Raw genomic sequence first — 18,138 nt, forward strand, 5'->3', positions numbered from 1 at the left:
TAAATAAAACAAAACTGAAATAATAATTTTTTTGATGTCACTTTTGTTTGAATAAATCATGAATTTATAGTATAATAGACTTTTAAAGACTATGAAACAAAATTTCATAATTAAATTATATTCTAGTATTTTATTGATTTATGGCACATGGGTTAATCTTATGGTAATAGATTTAATAGCATTATAATAATGGTTACAATGAATATACTGTCAAATAAAAACAAAACGTTTAAAAAAGATATTTTATAAGCCATAATCACAGTACAGATTATGTTTTATTGAATGATTATCTGAAACGACTAAACAATTGATGTCAAAACCTGAAGCAAAAACAAAGTAAAAAGTGATTTCTCTCTCAATGTCTCTCATGTTGTTTGACATCCAGAATATTCTCACAGGAGTTCATTGTTTTTACACTGTTTTCAAGTGAACTGAAAATCTGTTTTTTTGTGAAACAATTGTGTTATTCCTTGAAGTGAATACACAAAAAAACTTTAGAGTAGTAACACATGTATTAACAATATATTATTTTTGTAGTGAATTTATTACACATTTGATAATATAATTTGTAATCTCTTCCTCCCATTTGCACTATAAGAAAGTGTCTATACGTTGGGAATGACCTAATTTGTTGTACATGTATACAGTATCACACAATTAAAGCACTTTTTTGTTTAACCCATGAAACGTATCATAACTTTGTAATTACTGATTTCAATCGATGACATAAGTAATGTTTTTTTTAAGATTTTTTTATAATGATTTTTCAAACATTTTAAGCTATTAGGAGAGAAAAATTTTGATTTATATTGTGTCATATAATATAGTTTGTCGATAAAAATTTGACAATTGATTAATTTTATAGATTTAGATCCATAGGTCTTAATCTATTTTCAAAGAGTTTGCCATTACTTCTTTGAGAGCGAAACTTATTTTTTCTAACAATTTGTTATTTTGTTGTTTTATAGATATTTTTGTGTAAAACATAGACAACGATTGAGATAAAGAAAACATATAATACTTAAAACTGTTGTTTCCGTTCAATTGATTACCACTTGAAGACATCAATTGTTTGCTTTTGGATGAAATAAGAAGTTTTGCCAAAAATAGGAGAGATTTTTGTCTTAAAAGACAAGACACTGAAACCAGTCGTTTGCCAATAAAATTAAGATTAAATTGTCTACTCTTTCGTTCAGTTAAAGCAACACAAGTGAGTAGACGTTTATAATAATTAATAATTACAGTAAAATGATTATCAAATATTTTTTGTTGTCTGTATAATAACTGTAACTTTTTATTTGAAACAAACAAACAAATCCTCTATAATAAAACCAATGATATAATAGTATTGAAAATAAAATTTTATTAACAAAAAGCATAGAGACTTTAGAGATATACAACTAGTTTTGTAGCATTCAATTAAACACTAATTATTATTTGGACAAAATTTTGTGCTTATTTTGCACTAAAAGTTTTTGCCGTCCTTTTAATAAAACAAATTGTGTACAAAAGCCGAGTGAGTGCTGTATTTCAATGAGTGCTATGAGTTTTGTGTCTAAATTAGTGTTGAAATGCAATGATATGATAGTGTGTTTGAGCTAAAGGATAGCGAAAACTAGTTATAAAACATCAAAGGATTTAATTAATCCAAACGTCGGCTCAAAAGCCATAGCTTTTGTGTTCACTGAGAGAGAAATGCAGTGAAGTATTGAGTTATCTTTGATATTAATAGCGATCTCTCTCTCAGTGGTTGTAATGTCTCTCACTATTTGATGTCTAATCTTACTGTCAGTCCGTCTAATTCAATGGGAATTAACTGAACTAAAGGCACAAAAAATTGGATGAAAGTCAGCAAAAATATCATTTTCCCCAATAATTTTGTAATAAAACCAAACCGTTTATCTAATTTTGCCAACATTTTCAAAAACGTGACATTAGTTTTATACTATATCATAAAATACAAAATTTATTTGTAAATATTTTTTGAATATACAACAAAATTTTACAAAAATTACATCCAATTTATATTTCTATTTCTCGATATATATAAAAATGTCTAATAAATACTAAACAATGTGTTTGTTTTGAAATAAAACTCATAAATTGTAAGTCACACACAATATTTTGATGTTTATTTTTCGTGTATAACTTTGTTTTTTTAAATAAAATACTRTATCTTTAAAGTATTAAATTATAGAATCACTTCCGATATTAGTATTTATTATATATAATTTTTAGACTTTAATTTTGTAATTTATATTATTTTATTTGATTATTATTATTATTATTATTATAGTAAAAACATATTGAAATTTAAAATATACAACAAATGTTATAAAAATTACAGATTTATTATTGTTTTCATTTATCTAATATTTGACATTTATATTCGAAAATTTCTAAATTTATTTTTTTAGTATTTAATTATGAGTATAATAATACTTTATTTATATTAAGAAAAATAGTGAAAACAATAAATTTAATAATGATATCAATAATAATGAGATTTTTTTAGCTGACATTAATAGCAAATATTTATTTCTAACATTCTTATAAATGGTATCTAAGATATAGTGATCTAACCGTAACAACACATTAAACAAAACACAGAACCGGGAGATGAGATGCTTTAGACCTTTATATATAACATTATTTTTTGATAACATTTATATCTCTTATACTAATGATTTTAGTTTATAATTACCAAATTATTTACTAAAATTCAAATTTTCCAATTATATTAATCTTTTTTATATTTTTCAATATATATTATTTCATATTGATATTGGATATTAAATGATACAAAGATGTCAGTTTAAGCTAATTTTATTAATGATTTTAATATAAGATTCTATATAATAGTTGGACACAAATATTTTCAAAACATAAAGTAACAATACATTATAAATATAAGATTTACTTATATGGTGTGAATTTAGGAGAGAAAGAGAGTGAGTGAGTGAATGAGTGAGTGAGTGAGTGAGTGAGTGAGTGAGTGAGTGAGTGAGTGAGAGTGAGTGAGTGAGAGAGAGAGAGAGAGTGAGAGAGAGAGAGAGAGAGAGAGAGAGAGAGAGAGAGAGAGAGAGAGAGAGAGAGGGTTACGCATCACTAGTCAGTCATATAATAATAAGTCATATGAGTTGTGTTGCGGTTGTGTTGTATCTCTCATCTCATGTCATGAATTGTGTTCCGATTCAATGGTTCACTGCATTCACAACCACTGGACATAACTCGACATAAAACCATATAAAACACAACTGATATTCAATGAGTGTCATTGTCTTTCAATAACAGTTTCACTAACACAGGAATTGTTGTGAAAAAACACAAAAAAATAAAGAGATCAACAAAAATGAGACAAAATATAAAATAAGGATCTTTTCTAAGATATGATTGACTTTAATAGAATTTAAAGACAGAAAGTCTATTTGTTTTATAATGTATTTCTAGTATTTTTCAACTAATAATTGCTTAAAATGTTTTACCACTTGTGATATTTTTATTCAATTAATTTTTATATGTATTGTACTATCAGTTACATAGAAATAAAAATTAGATATTTTTGTTACTGTTGTTAACATCAAATTAAATATTTATAAATATGTATACAGTATATTGTGTATTACTTTTTATTGTAATAAAATATAATATTAATTTTCTTATTTATTGATTAATAACATTGTCTTTTAATAATATAATTTAGTATAATATTGTTAGCAAAAGATAAATTAATTTTCTGTAATAATCATTCAGTTTTTATTAATCATAATAAAAATCTATATTTAATTTTATCCAAATATATTAAATAGATACTGTATAAATAAAAACAAATATTATTACAAAATTTATTTACTTATTAATTTATATGATATAATTTGACTGTGWGTTTAATGGTTAAATTTTATTGTAAGTGTAAATTTTGAGAAGTACACAAATAATTATTTAAAGTGTTTATATTTAATATTTATAGTGATTTAATTTTTTTTCATTAAAATGTGAAAACAATTTTGAAACAATATATAATACACAATATAAATCTCTGACACATACATTGCATTTAAATTTAAATCCTCTGAAAAGTGTTGTTGAAGTAAATTTTTTGGTAGTATTAAGTGTACTCAATGGGCATCGCCTCCCAATGCCTTTCATAACATTTTTACTATGACTATAGAAAAGTAATCAATGAAACAATTTTGAGTGTTTTTACATTTAAAAAATCCCAAACAATATAATGTTAATCGTCATCCATTGCAATGGACTAGTAATGTATGTCTCAAACCATGTCAGTAGTGTTGTAATGGTTTGTGTATGTCTTTTCAACACAAAAATATATTGTTATACTTTTTTAGACTTAAAAATGTGTATTAGATTTTTTTTGTGYCATAAAAAAGTGTTGAAAATTTTTCTCCAGAGTATAGTTTTAAAAGTTGTGTTTAGAGTGAGTTCTCATTTTATATTTTGTCGTATAAACGAAAGTATAAAAACTAAATACTTTTTATTACAAACAATCTTTTTTTTGTAGAATAATAACAACAACACAAAGTTTTTATATATCTTATACGACACTATAAAAATTTATGAAATTTTTTTTAATAATTTTTATTAATTTTTAGGAAAAAACAAAACATAGCAAAAATAGTTGACAATAATTTTATATGTAATAAATTATTATTATTATTATTCAGTCAACGAGTTATTTATTGCATTGTTTTATGTTTTTATAATAACTAATAAAAAAGTATATAAATTTATTCAGAGAGAGAGAGAGAGAGAGAGAGAGAGAGAGAGAGAGAGAGAGAGAGAGAGAGAGAGAGAGAGAGTTTGTAATATATCAAAAATATTAAACATTCAATAATACATATTAATATTATTTGTTAGACACAAAAATAAGTAACGAAAAAATCGACATTTGATTGAATTGAATAGAAAGTGAATGAAAACCAAAAATATATATATTATAAGTAATATGTATTTAATTTGTATATTGTTTAGTAGTATTGAACAACTCGTTTATCATATATATATATATATATGAAATGGCAATTTCTAATTATAATAATTGACAAAAAAAATAATATATGAATGGAAAACATTGATACAGAATATTCTGTTTGTGTGTGTGAATGTCATTCAGCAGTTTATCATTAATATATGGATTATTGCTATATAATAAATTTATACATTATATAATATACAATATATTAATACATTTTAGCAATATATGTATTAGAGAGTATTATAGCAGAGCAATCAGTATAATTAAAAATGGCAAACAACTGATTAATATCGGTTTCATCAGTTGATGTTTAGTTCAATCACCAATATGTGAGCAAAATTTATATATTTATATATAGTATATAACTGCAGTAATTATATCAATATCTAAAAATAGAAGATCAATGATATTAGTATCAATATGTATTATAAAAATTTATTTTGACTAATTAGTAATGTTAATTTATGTTTTATCTTGATTTGCTGTTAATGATACAAAAATTAGATTCAATATTACTATGTATTTTGACATTGATATACAATTTTTTTAAATGCATTGATATTAAACAACAAAAAAAACTAGCTTAACATTTATAAATTACATATTTAAAAAAAACTGCTAATAAAATATTTGAGTATTGTATATAACATTTGGTTTTTTATAGCAATTATATGTGAAATACATTTTGTAATATCTCATAGTGTTTTATAACAATATGCTTACTATAATAATAATAACACAAAGATAAAGGCAAACGTCAATCACAGCACATAATATAATGTCATTATATATATAGTATATATAAATCATATATAGTAGACATTCCACGAGTGGTTTGTCACTTGTTTTTGTGTGCACTCATCGGTACAGTTGTCTCACAGACTGAACTTATATATACTATATATGTCTTGTATTATATCATATCATTCATGGATATTGTAGTTATATTATTATTATTTTTTTTATACTCAATTTTATGATAATGGTAGTCTCATACAAATAAATATTATCTATGTTATTGTATATTATAATTTGAAAACTTTTCATAGGTTTTTAGACATTTTTAGTCATTTATTCAAGTATAATATTGTATACATATTGCAATTGTTTAAAATAAAGTTTATGTGTCAATTTGAGATAAACAGTATTTTTTACAATTTGTCTATTATGGTAAACATATTTGCTATAATAATAATAATAATAATATTGCATTTAAATGTTAGACAATGTTTTATTAGATAGCTTTTCACACTAATGAATGTCTGAGTTTAATATCTAATGACTTGACTGTCAATTAATTTTTTTGTTTCTATTGATATGCAATGAAATGCAATGGTATTTATATGTATAAAAACACAAAATAATAATATTTAATTAACTTAATATACACAAAATCTTCTCATACATTTTAAATGTAATATTTATATGCAAATAAGCTATTGTATGGTATATGTGTTAAATAGTTTTGTCTTATTATTATTATTTTTGTTTTGTTTTTCATGTTTTTCAATGATGTGTTTTTCTTGAAACAATAATTTGGAGAGAGATCTACTAAAAACATCTATTAGACACTTGACTACTCTTTTTTATCTATTTTAAATCCCTGTGCCCTTAATAGTTATTACAGTGAACCGGCCATTAGTAATACTACAATACAGTTGTAGGAATTTATATATATATATATATATATATATGACAAAAACTATCTATTGCACCGTTAGATTATGGTTGGGATAAGGGGTAGTACCGGAGCTTTATTTCTAGTCATTCAATTCATTTCTTTACATATCATGATTATTGCGAGGAAACAAAATTATAAAATCTATAAAAATTTATTTATAGTCGATATCACTTTTATTGATCTTATGAAAAAATTTTAAAAATAAAATTTTGTTATTTTATATATTATTTATAACTATAATATAAAAGTGTAATATTAAGGGTTTTTTATAATGAGAGGGTTGGGCGGACACCATTAAAGGACACATATTAATGCACTATATTTCTATTGTTTTTCATATATGCACAACAATTGCATAATAAATGATTATCTTTAGAAACCTAATTATTGTATACAATATTATGTGAGTTAAAAAGAGATTTTATTTTTTGTCTCATTTATGTGTGATTATGTTATCTTTAAAAATTGGTTATTATTTTTATAAGTTTTTATTTATCTCATTTGAACTTTATTATATAGTCACATAAAGTATACGGTAAAATACAGTTATATATTAAACAGTATATTAATTTTAATTTTTAATATTTTATAAGATTTACAATACAGGAAAAAACTACAACTTAAATATTTTTATGTATAGTTTTTAAAATTATATGTCAATAAATGATATTTCATGTATTATATAAATTTAATTAATAATAAATCAGAGCTACTGTTTAAAACATTTAGAAAATATGAACATTAAATTATATGTGACGTTACTAATAGATATTATTTTATTTATTGTAACAAATTATTGATTTTAAGATTTTATAGTATTTAATAAAATGCTATTTTATTTATATTAATAACAATATTAAAAAAATGTATTTTTATATTTTGTTTTTATGCTAAAAATATAATTTAATTTTAGTGATAAAAATAGCATTATTTCAAATGGAATATTTATATTTTTAAAAATTCATTAATTATAGTTATATTTTATATTTTTAGTATTTCTTCTATTTTTTATTTTTATTTATCTATTTTTTCACTAAATGTATGTAAAATTAGTAAAGCCTCTATTTATTCATATCTTAGCAGCATTTTTCTGTTATGTAACACATAAGGTATTAATTTGATTCAATTTTATTTTAAATAATACATATTTTTAAATATTTGTTAAGTAATAAATCAAATGTTGAATTAACCAAAAAAAATTGTGTTCTTATTTTTAGTTATAGATATTATATATTGTAATATTTTTTCGTTACTAAATGTTTTTAAACATGAATTTTATAACATTTATTTGTTGTGCTCCGGGATGTGATTTATTGCAATTGTAAGTTTAGATTTCGTGACATACAGTCAATCAGTTCGTTATGTGTTTGAAAATATCTATACAAGTGTTTGCACATACAGTCGGACTATTATTTATGGCGACACACTATATAAATATGTGTGTAATTGTAGGGAATATTATTTTTTATGTTATGTCCGTACATTATATACGGAAATCATATTTACCTTATAATAAAAATATAAGATATTTTTAGATGACTGTGAAAAATAATTTTCAAAAGTATTGATCACAACAAACTAAATAACTATAATTTAAATTTAATATGTTTTTGTATCAAACAATACAAAAATATTAGTGTTTTTCCACAGAAATTTTTATTTTGTCTTTTTTTAATAATTAGTTTTTCTGCTATCGATCCCAGGATTGGTGTTAAAAAAATATGTGGAAATTTTGTTGTTGTTTAATGTCATAAAAAAATATTATAATTTGGTTTTGTTGTTGTGGTTTTATGGCTAACATTTTATAGAAGTGTGTACACTATATATATCATATGGTAATTAAGCTTTCATTGAGATTACTAAAAAATGTTTGATTTGGTAATCAATTAAAACTATTTGCCCTCCCATTAACATTAACACTGTTTTATGGGTTTATAAATCAAAATTAAAGTCAAATTTATGACACAATTCAATCATTTTATTTAAATTTACGGTGTTTTAAAAAAACTAATTGGAAATCACTTTATGGTTAAAAACAATAATAAATTTCAAAAATCGATAAATATTTATAGTAATTAAAATATTATAATCAAAAGTATCATTGAGAAAAATAATTTGGTAATAATTTATTTTAATTGGAAAATACACATTTTTTTGAATAAAATGTGAATTTATACAAAAATATCTACCTTGAATTATGTAAATAATGTAAAAATATTTTTATTATTTKTGTTATTTTTATTTCATTATTTTATTTAATTTCTTATGATAGCTGACGACAATTATTTATCTTTTAGTTTTTGTTAGGAATGATATGATATTTAATAAGATAACAAAAAATATATTTTTAATATACGTTTATGTATTTATTTGAATATATTTCTATCTAATGTATTAAATTAATAGTTAAACAATACTAAATAGTATTAAAACTAAGAATTATATATAGATTTACTATGAAAATAGAAAACTCGAAACAAAGCATATATATTATAGATTAATTAATTAAATGGGCACTGATGTGGGCACTGGTGGGTACTGTTAATCATTCATGCATGTGCTCTCACTTTAGCAATTGTCAGCCCCTCCCTAACCATACACACGGATGGACACAAGTGTTTACAATAATTAATGGTTCAGATTCTATGTAATGAAAGATCGGACTTTAACTCATTGTATTAGCTGACGATATATACTGTAATATTACTACACACACTATAAACGGAATATTCTGTAAATTTATATACATATTCTATGTGTTTATAGCTATATATCCATAGATATCATACAATTGTCATTATAAACATAACACACACAGTCAGAGGGAGGGGGAGAGAGAGAGAGAGAGAGAGATACAATCAAATGTCAAAATATCGCAAACGCATTGCTTGTAATAGTGTTTGAGTGGGAATTGTATTGAATTTGTTATATAATAATAGAGTAAAGAATGTCTATACAAGTGAACACTACAACAACACAAACCAAATGAAAAAAATTATATATTTTTAAAAAAGCATTGGTTTTACGTCTGTTCGGTCAATCCATTGGAGTGTGAAATGCAATCAAAATCCCAGTGCCTTATAGTTACTGAATAAGAGAAATAAAATAAATGTATGTCTTATACCGCAACTATACTGTGTATATGATATAAGTTTAATATACGTAAATAATCTATGCTTTATAAATACAGACAAACCCAGATTTTATGATTATATTAAAAATATAATATGATGACAATTTAAAATTTTTTATCTATTAAACAAAAAGATGATTAATGAACATATTTTAGTTATAATACCAGGGATTATATGAGACTATGAATGTCATTATTAGCATATGTGACATATGTTTGTTTTAATCGGATTTCACTGTTATTTCCTTCATTTTTTTGTTTTATTTTATTATTTCACTTTCTTTTCGCTAACAAAGAGTGAAATGAATGAAAAAAGAGAGAAAAGTTGAAAGAATAATAAACTTATGCTTTAATACTATTATATAACTTATTTACATTTATAGCACCGTTCGATATATAAATGGGCAAAGAGTGTAATAGTGTCACTATAGGCACCGGCAGTTAAGGATAAGGCATACCATTTCAATATTAAGTTCTGTAGAGTATAATTCACACAAGTATTTAGTTAACTCTTTATAGTTTTAAAGTATAAGAGAGTGTATGTATGGGTGAGTCTATGGGCTTAAACTTGATATATTAGTTTTGGGATCTCATTTGCCATTTAAGAAATATTTTCAATTATTTCTCACATTTTTATTGTCTATTTAAATAAACTTTTATATTAATGTATAATAATGTGAAGGAAAATATTATACAGTATTTTCATTTTGCAAAAATCAAAACTATTGATTTAAATTACAATAATACTGTATCATAATATTATAATTTATATTATATAGAATCACTCATAACTTTTTAGTTGTTTTCACAATTTTAATAAAATTTACAGTAAGTTTTTGCTTACTTTTATGGTTGAAAACACTTATCAATCACTAAACTAGTGATAATGTGAACGATAGGCCATCGTTTCGCTGATACCACTGATCAGCTTGGTCACCACATATGCACTGGTATTTTTTAGCTACCAGTGCTGTAAGCGATACGGGAGGTCGGCAGGGGTTGAGTGGACATGTGTTATAGTTTGTGAACTTTTTTATTACTTAATTCACATATCAGTAATATATATATATATATTTATATTTAAATTGTTATAAAAATGTCTAATGTTTTCAAAAAATATATATCTAAATAGCTTCGCCAACATAACATAACATTTTTTGAAAACATTAGACATTTTTATAACAATTTAAATATAAATATATATATATATATTACTGATATGTGAATTAAGTAATAAAAAAGTTCACAAACTATAACACATGTCCACTCAACCCCTGCCGATATCGCTTACAGCACTGGTAGCTAAAAAATACCAGTGCATATGTGGTGACCAAGCTGATCAGTGGTATCAGCGAAACGATGGCCTATCGTTCACATTATCACTAGTTTAGTGATTGATAAGTGTTTTCAACCATAAAAGTAAGCAAAAACTTACTGTAAATTTTATTAAAATTGTGAAAACAACTAAAAAGTTATGAGTGATTCTATTAATAATTTGATTAAAACCAATTACGGTATGGACGGCATACGGAGGTGCAGGCAATGGGAGAGAGACATGTTTAAAATAGTTAAGTACCGTGAACACCTTACTTTTAATAAAAAATGCTATGAAAATAAAATTATACCTAAAAGTTTACAAGTAATATCTAATGATAAATACCCTAGCTCAATAAGAGCTGCTAAAATTTGTAGTTTAATTTTTATAAAAAATAGGATAAATGTTTGTAAATACAAACTAAAAAAGTTTTACAGACTAGCAAATCTAAAATTTAAATCTCTTAATTATTTATTACCAAAAAATATGTTAAATATAATAGAATCTAGAAATATTAAATATTGTAAAAATTTAAAATCAAAAATTAGAATGAGACAAAAAAATAAATTCAATAAATTATTAAATACTCAATTGTATTTATCAAACAATAATATATTTAATAATAATAAAATAAATAATAATAATAATAATAATTCAAAATGGATAGTTAATTTATCTAATAAACATTTTAATAATGATGAGCAATATATTTTAAGTTTAGATCCTAAGTTTCAAGTAGTGCCAAACAAAATTATACCTGAACAGTTTATATCTAATATAGAAAGTAAATTAAAAAATTTAATTCAAAATAAACCAGATTTAGAAAATATTAGAATAAATTTAATTAATAAATTAAAAAATTATAAATCAATAAAACCTAATCTAACAAAAAAACAAATAACTAGTTTAAATAAACTAAAAAATGATAATGATATTGTCATAACATATGCCGATAAAGGCAATAAAACTGTTATTTTAAATAAAATAGACTATATAAGTAAAGTAGAAAATATTTTAAATGATAAAAAAATATACAGTATTATTGACACTAATAATATTAACACAATTGCAAACAAACTTAAAAATATATTAAGAGATCTTAAAAATAAAAATTTATTAAATAGAAATGAATATTATTATATATATCCAAGTTATTACAATATACCTAATTTATATGCTTTAATAAAAATTCATAAAGAAAATAATCCAGGTAGATTAATTATCCCCTATTTTAATCACCCTTGTTCAAAATTAGCAAAATATTTAAGTGACATTATTACACCTACATTACGTAATAGCTTATACACATTAAAAGACTCTAAACAATTTGCAAATATAATAAAATCACAAAAAATTAAAAACAATGAAATAATGATTTCTTTAGATATTATTAATTTATTCACAAATATTCCTTTAGATTTTACATTAATATTAATTAAAAACAAATTATTAAACGACAATACACTATCTAATAGAACTAATTTAGATGTAAATAATATTATAATTTTGATAAACTTTTGTATGTTTAATAATTGTTTTACATTTAATGATAAATTTTATATCCAAAAATCGGGAGCCCCTATGGGTTGCAATCTGTCTCCAGTTTTAGCAGAAACATTAGTTAGTTATATATTTGAATTATCTTTAAATAATTGTAACTTTAAACCTAGTTTTTTAAAATTTTTTGTTGATGATAGTTTTTTAATTATAAACAAAAGATATGTTGAAAAATATTTATTTCACATTAATAAAATTGGTAAATCTATTGGTAATATTCAATTTACTATAGAATATGAAATTAATAATATACTAAATTTTTTAGATGTACAACTTATAAAAAATAATGAATCTATAGATACACTCGTATACCGCAAACCTACACATTCTAATAGATATATTGATTTTAAATCTCATCAATCAATACAAAACAAAAAATGTATAATCAATACACTAGTTAATAGAGCAGTTAGTTTAACAAATCCTAATGAGAAATTAAAAGATGAATTAAATATTACAAAACAAGCATTAATAGAAAACAATTTTCCTAAAAAAATAATAAATGAAACTATAGATAAATGTTTAAATAAAAACAATAATAATTTGTCAGATAAAAATAAATTTGATATCACCAAAACTATTTCAATCCCTTATTATAAAAATTTAAGTGAAAATATAAGGAAAATTTTAGCAAATTATGATATAAATGTTGTATTTAAAAAAGGTTTGACAATAAAAAATTTATTAAACAAAAATCCGTTAACTTTATTAAATAAAAATAATATAGTCTACCAATTAGATTGTATAGACTGTTCATTTAAATACATTGGCACTACATGTAGAAAATTATCTGATAGAATTATTGAACATAAAAAAGCAATAAATAATAATTATATAAAAAGTAATGTAGCTGACCATGTTAGATTAACTAGTCATAACATTAACTTTGATTATCCGAATATTATTTATAATGAAAAAAATAAAAGATCAAGATATTTTTTAGAGAGTTTTTATATTGAAAAATGCAAAATTAAAAATATTAATCTTATGAATGACCAACAAAATAGTAAAACATGTATTCCCAGTACTTATTTATCGCTAATTAATAATTAAAATGTTTGCCAAACTAGCCCTTAAAGGGCTAGTTATGTTGGCGAAGCTATTTAGATATATATTTTTTGAAAACATTAGACATTTTTATAACAATTTAAATATAAATATATATATATATATTACTGATATGTGAATTAAGTAATAAAAAAGTTCACAAACTATAACACATGTCCACTCAACCCCTGCCGACCTCCCGTATCGCTTACAGCACTGGTAGCTAAAAAATACCAGTGCATATGTGGTGACCAAGCTGATCAGTGGTATCAGCGAAACGATGGCCTATCGTTCACATTATCACTAGTTTAGTGATTGATAAGTGTTTTCAACCATAAAAGTAAGCAAAAACTTACTGTAAATTTTATTATATTATATATATATATATATATAAAAGAAAATTTATTTTAATATTTTAAACATTTTAAAATTACTAATATTAATAAATGCCTTTCAACACTAATTTAGTAGAAAAATATTTTTTTATTATTAAAACCTATTTTTTATTTAATTTTCTTTTTTATATTTGTTCACTTATTAATATTTTAAATTATATATATTAAAAATATATACAGTAGATTTTTATTCAAAAAGTAAATATATTAAATACAACGCATTGTAATTTAGAAATATTATATTTATATGATATAAGTATTGATTAATAATTTCATTAAATGTTTCATATTATTAAATCAATTGATATTAATTTCAATAAAATATAATATTGTTAAGTATTAAAAATTATTGTTGAAAATGTCTTATGTATAACGGTTTTGATGTTTTTTATTATCAAAAATATTTACGAATAGACTGTCATTGTTATGTCTCTAAAGACTTAGGACTAAAATATATAATAAATTGACGCAAAACATGAGTCATGTATTTTTAAAATTATGAAAATTTATTTTCTAATAATTAGATAAACTGTTGTAAAAATAGCCAACAATTCATTCATAGCATAGACATTGAACAAAATGCAACACTCTTTTAGAAAATGAAAAATTATATCACTTTTAAAGACATTTTATCGTTTGTTAAATATTTTATTTGCAGAGCTCTCTCTCTCTCTCTYTCTTTCTTTCTTTCTTTTTTTTCTCTCTTTATAAACATCCGTTTTATTCCCTTAAATATCTATAGTTTAATATTACATAACATAGATATAAACTACAGTATATACAGTATATATATTATACAAAGTTATCATCACTAAATTATTTTATATTTTTAATATTATATATATTGCTGGAACAGTGATAACGTGTGATTCATTTAATAATACAATACACATGAGTGTAATCAATGTTAAATTTTTAATACAAAAATTTTATTTAATAATAATTTTGTATTTTCTAATTTATTATACTACATGATAACATATGTAAAAGCTGAAATCTTATATTAAATAATAATGTACTTTGTTTACTATAACTTTTTAAGATTTTTTGTTTAATTAAAAATTTATTGACTAATAAAGTCTATATAATAATTTTATTTATTTTTTGCATAATTTTATGTAAAGATATTTAATTTTAGATAATAATAATAAGCAGAATATATAATAAAGAAATATTTTTTAAATTTATATAATTAGATTAATAATAATTTTTATTTTTAATATTTTGTTTTATTAAATTTCATTTAGATTTAATTGCATATTTGAAATACAAGACTATCATTATTACTACAAACAGCTGTAAGAATTAAACGGTAAAAACTTTTTTATTTTATTTAAATTATAGTTATATATTATTATTAATTAATTATCAATAATATTATTAGTCTTTAAATTGTTTTTAATTAATGTTTTGTATATATTTCAAAAGTGTACTATTCTTCATATTTTCTATTTACGATATATATATATATAGATAATTTAAATTATGTATAAACTTAATTATTTTTATATATTGAATGACAATTTGCAAAAATAATTATTTATTTTAGAATATAGAATTTAATTTTTAAGAATCTATTCAAATTATAAATGAAAAATATATATTAAATTACTAATATAATTATATAAAAACATTTTTAATGTATAGACTACTGTATGTGAATACATTCATAGTCATGAAATACATTTGATATTTTATATTACATAAAAATAATAATATTTTACATAAATTTTTACAATAGTAAACTGAATTAAATTAGAAAATATAAGATTTAGTTCAAATTTTGCTTTTATTTTACTATAAATATATTTTGTAATGGAATTAGATTTCAAAATTTGAATATATTATATATTTTAAAAATAATATCTATATATATATATATATATTATAGTTATTATTCAATTTTTAAAAATATTTATTTTTAATAAAAAAGATGTTGTAATGCGAAACTTTTTATAAAACTAATATTAATTAAAACTTTGAATTGTCATAAATATTAAATTATTATTTTGAAAAAAGTAAATATTTTATTTGATAAAATAATTTAGTTTTTTAGTACTTTGAAATACAAATAAAAAACTTGATAAAATATAATAAAATTTGAATATTAATTATTAAATAAAACATTTTTAAAATGTTAATATTTATTTTGAATAAATTATTTTATGAAAATATTGAAAAATATATTGAATATTAATAAGTTTTTATTGATTTTTTGACATATATTATTGAATATCAATTAGTTCAAAATTTTATTAATGATATTTATTATATTTATATAAAATAATTATTAACTCAAATTAATTAACGAGTGAATGCACTCTACATTTATAACAGATAACGAAGACTTAAGTTAACTAAGATTACATAATTGAGATTTTATGTGATAATTGAGATCTCTCTCTCTCTCTCTCTCTCTCTCTCTCTCTCTCTCTCTCTGTCTCTGTCTCTCTCAGCTAACACACAATACATACACATAAGCACAGAAAACATTATATCATCAATATAAATTATTATGAAAAATAATTATTAGATTATTTTTTAATTAAATTATTAGTCTTTTAGACATTAGTTCAGACATGCATATGCTATGTTAGACAGTAATAGTAATAATAATTTTAATAATAACTAATGCAAGAACTGCTTTATTTATAATCCAATTTTAAAAAGCCTTACATATATATAAAACACGACAACAAACAAAATTAAATAAATAATTTAATTAAATTAAAGGAAAATTGGAAAGAATTTATATAATGTTTTGATCAAAAATAAGAGAAAATAATTATTTAGAATCTATTGATTAATTTAATAATTAAATTTTAAATTAATGTCATAATATGGTATTAGAAATAATTAATTATTATCTAAACTATTCATTTGTGAATAGTTAGACAAAAACATATATATATTATGATTTATTCATCAATTTAAAAATGATTGCCCAATGATTACGTCAATCATTTTTATAATTGTTTGTTTTAAATAATGATATAAATTATTCAATGAAAACATTAAATATTGTTAGTTATATTTATTTTTTGTATTTATATATATATATGTACACAAATACATTTTTATATATATGTTAGATATTTTTAAAAATTGTTGTTTATAATTAACTTTTTTTATAATAATATAATGGCAATGATGACATTATCTAATATTCAAACATTAAACTAATAGACCAAAAATGGCTTCAATTATATATGTTTATTGTAAGATATCGTATGATTGTGTGCATTACATCTAATAAAATATGATTAAATAAATTGAATAACAAATGAATGAATATAATATACATATACAGTAAGTTTATGATTACTATTATAATAATCATTAATGTTATGATAATTAATGTTGGTTTTTATTTTATTTTTTTTATTAATTTTCATAAATTTTATTTTTATTTAAGATCTTTCTTATAATAAACTAAGTCTTGTTTGATTACGGGCTAAAAAAGTAGTTATTCATATAAAAATAAAAACATTTATTCAAATATAAATTATTAAAACATTTAATTTAACGTATAATTCTATCATTACTTTTTACAGTTGTTGTTTTTTATTTATATACTGTATATAAATATTTTTAAAATTAATTTTTTGTTAAATAATAACAAAATTTTAATTATTTATGAATTATCATTTTCTAAAATGCATATAAAGTTTTTATTTCACTATTTTATGGTTTTTATTTTGTTTGCTAATTATTTGCTAAAATTATTGCATACACACATTGGACAACAAGCAAAAAAAACATAAAAACAAACAAAATAAATATTGAATGGTTTTGAAATATTCATTAATTTATTTTTGTGATTTGAATTTTATATATATTTACATTTATTATAATTTTTAACTATAATTTAGTGTCTCTGCATAAGATAATTGATTACTTCTAAATCATTTGTGTAATATATTGTATAATACAACATATTTAATAGCATTTAAAATGATTTTATATTTAAACAATTTCAATTCATTTGAATTACAAAATTTTGAACAGTTGTTC

The 18,138-nt window shown here is 21.2% G+C and overlaps 1 long non-coding RNA gene across 1 annotated transcript in view; it reads left to right on the plus strand.

Annotated features, from left to right (window-relative positions):
• The first annotated feature begins 1,137 nt into the window (after positions 1 to 1,137).
• LOC128951791 (uncharacterized) overlaps positions 1,138 to 18,138 on the plus strand; it is a 46,849-nt gene continuing 29,848 nt past the window's right edge. The window contains exons 1-2 of the long non-coding RNA XR_008484426.1: positions 1,138 to 1,210; positions 15,372 to 15,436. This is a non-coding gene — a long non-coding RNA (uncharacterized LOC128951791). The remainder of the gene's footprint in view (positions 1,211 to 15,371; positions 15,437 to 18,138) is intronic.

The sequence above is a fragment of the Oppia nitens genome, unplaced genomic scaffold (assembly GCF_028296485.1).
Source record: "Oppia nitens isolate AA-2021 unplaced genomic scaffold, nextdenovo-longstitch-racon4-pilon3 scaffold1_pilon_pilon_pilon, whole genome shotgun sequence".
Classification (NCBI taxonomy): domain Eukaryota; kingdom Metazoa; phylum Arthropoda; class Arachnida; order Sarcoptiformes; family Oppiidae; genus Oppia; species Oppia nitens.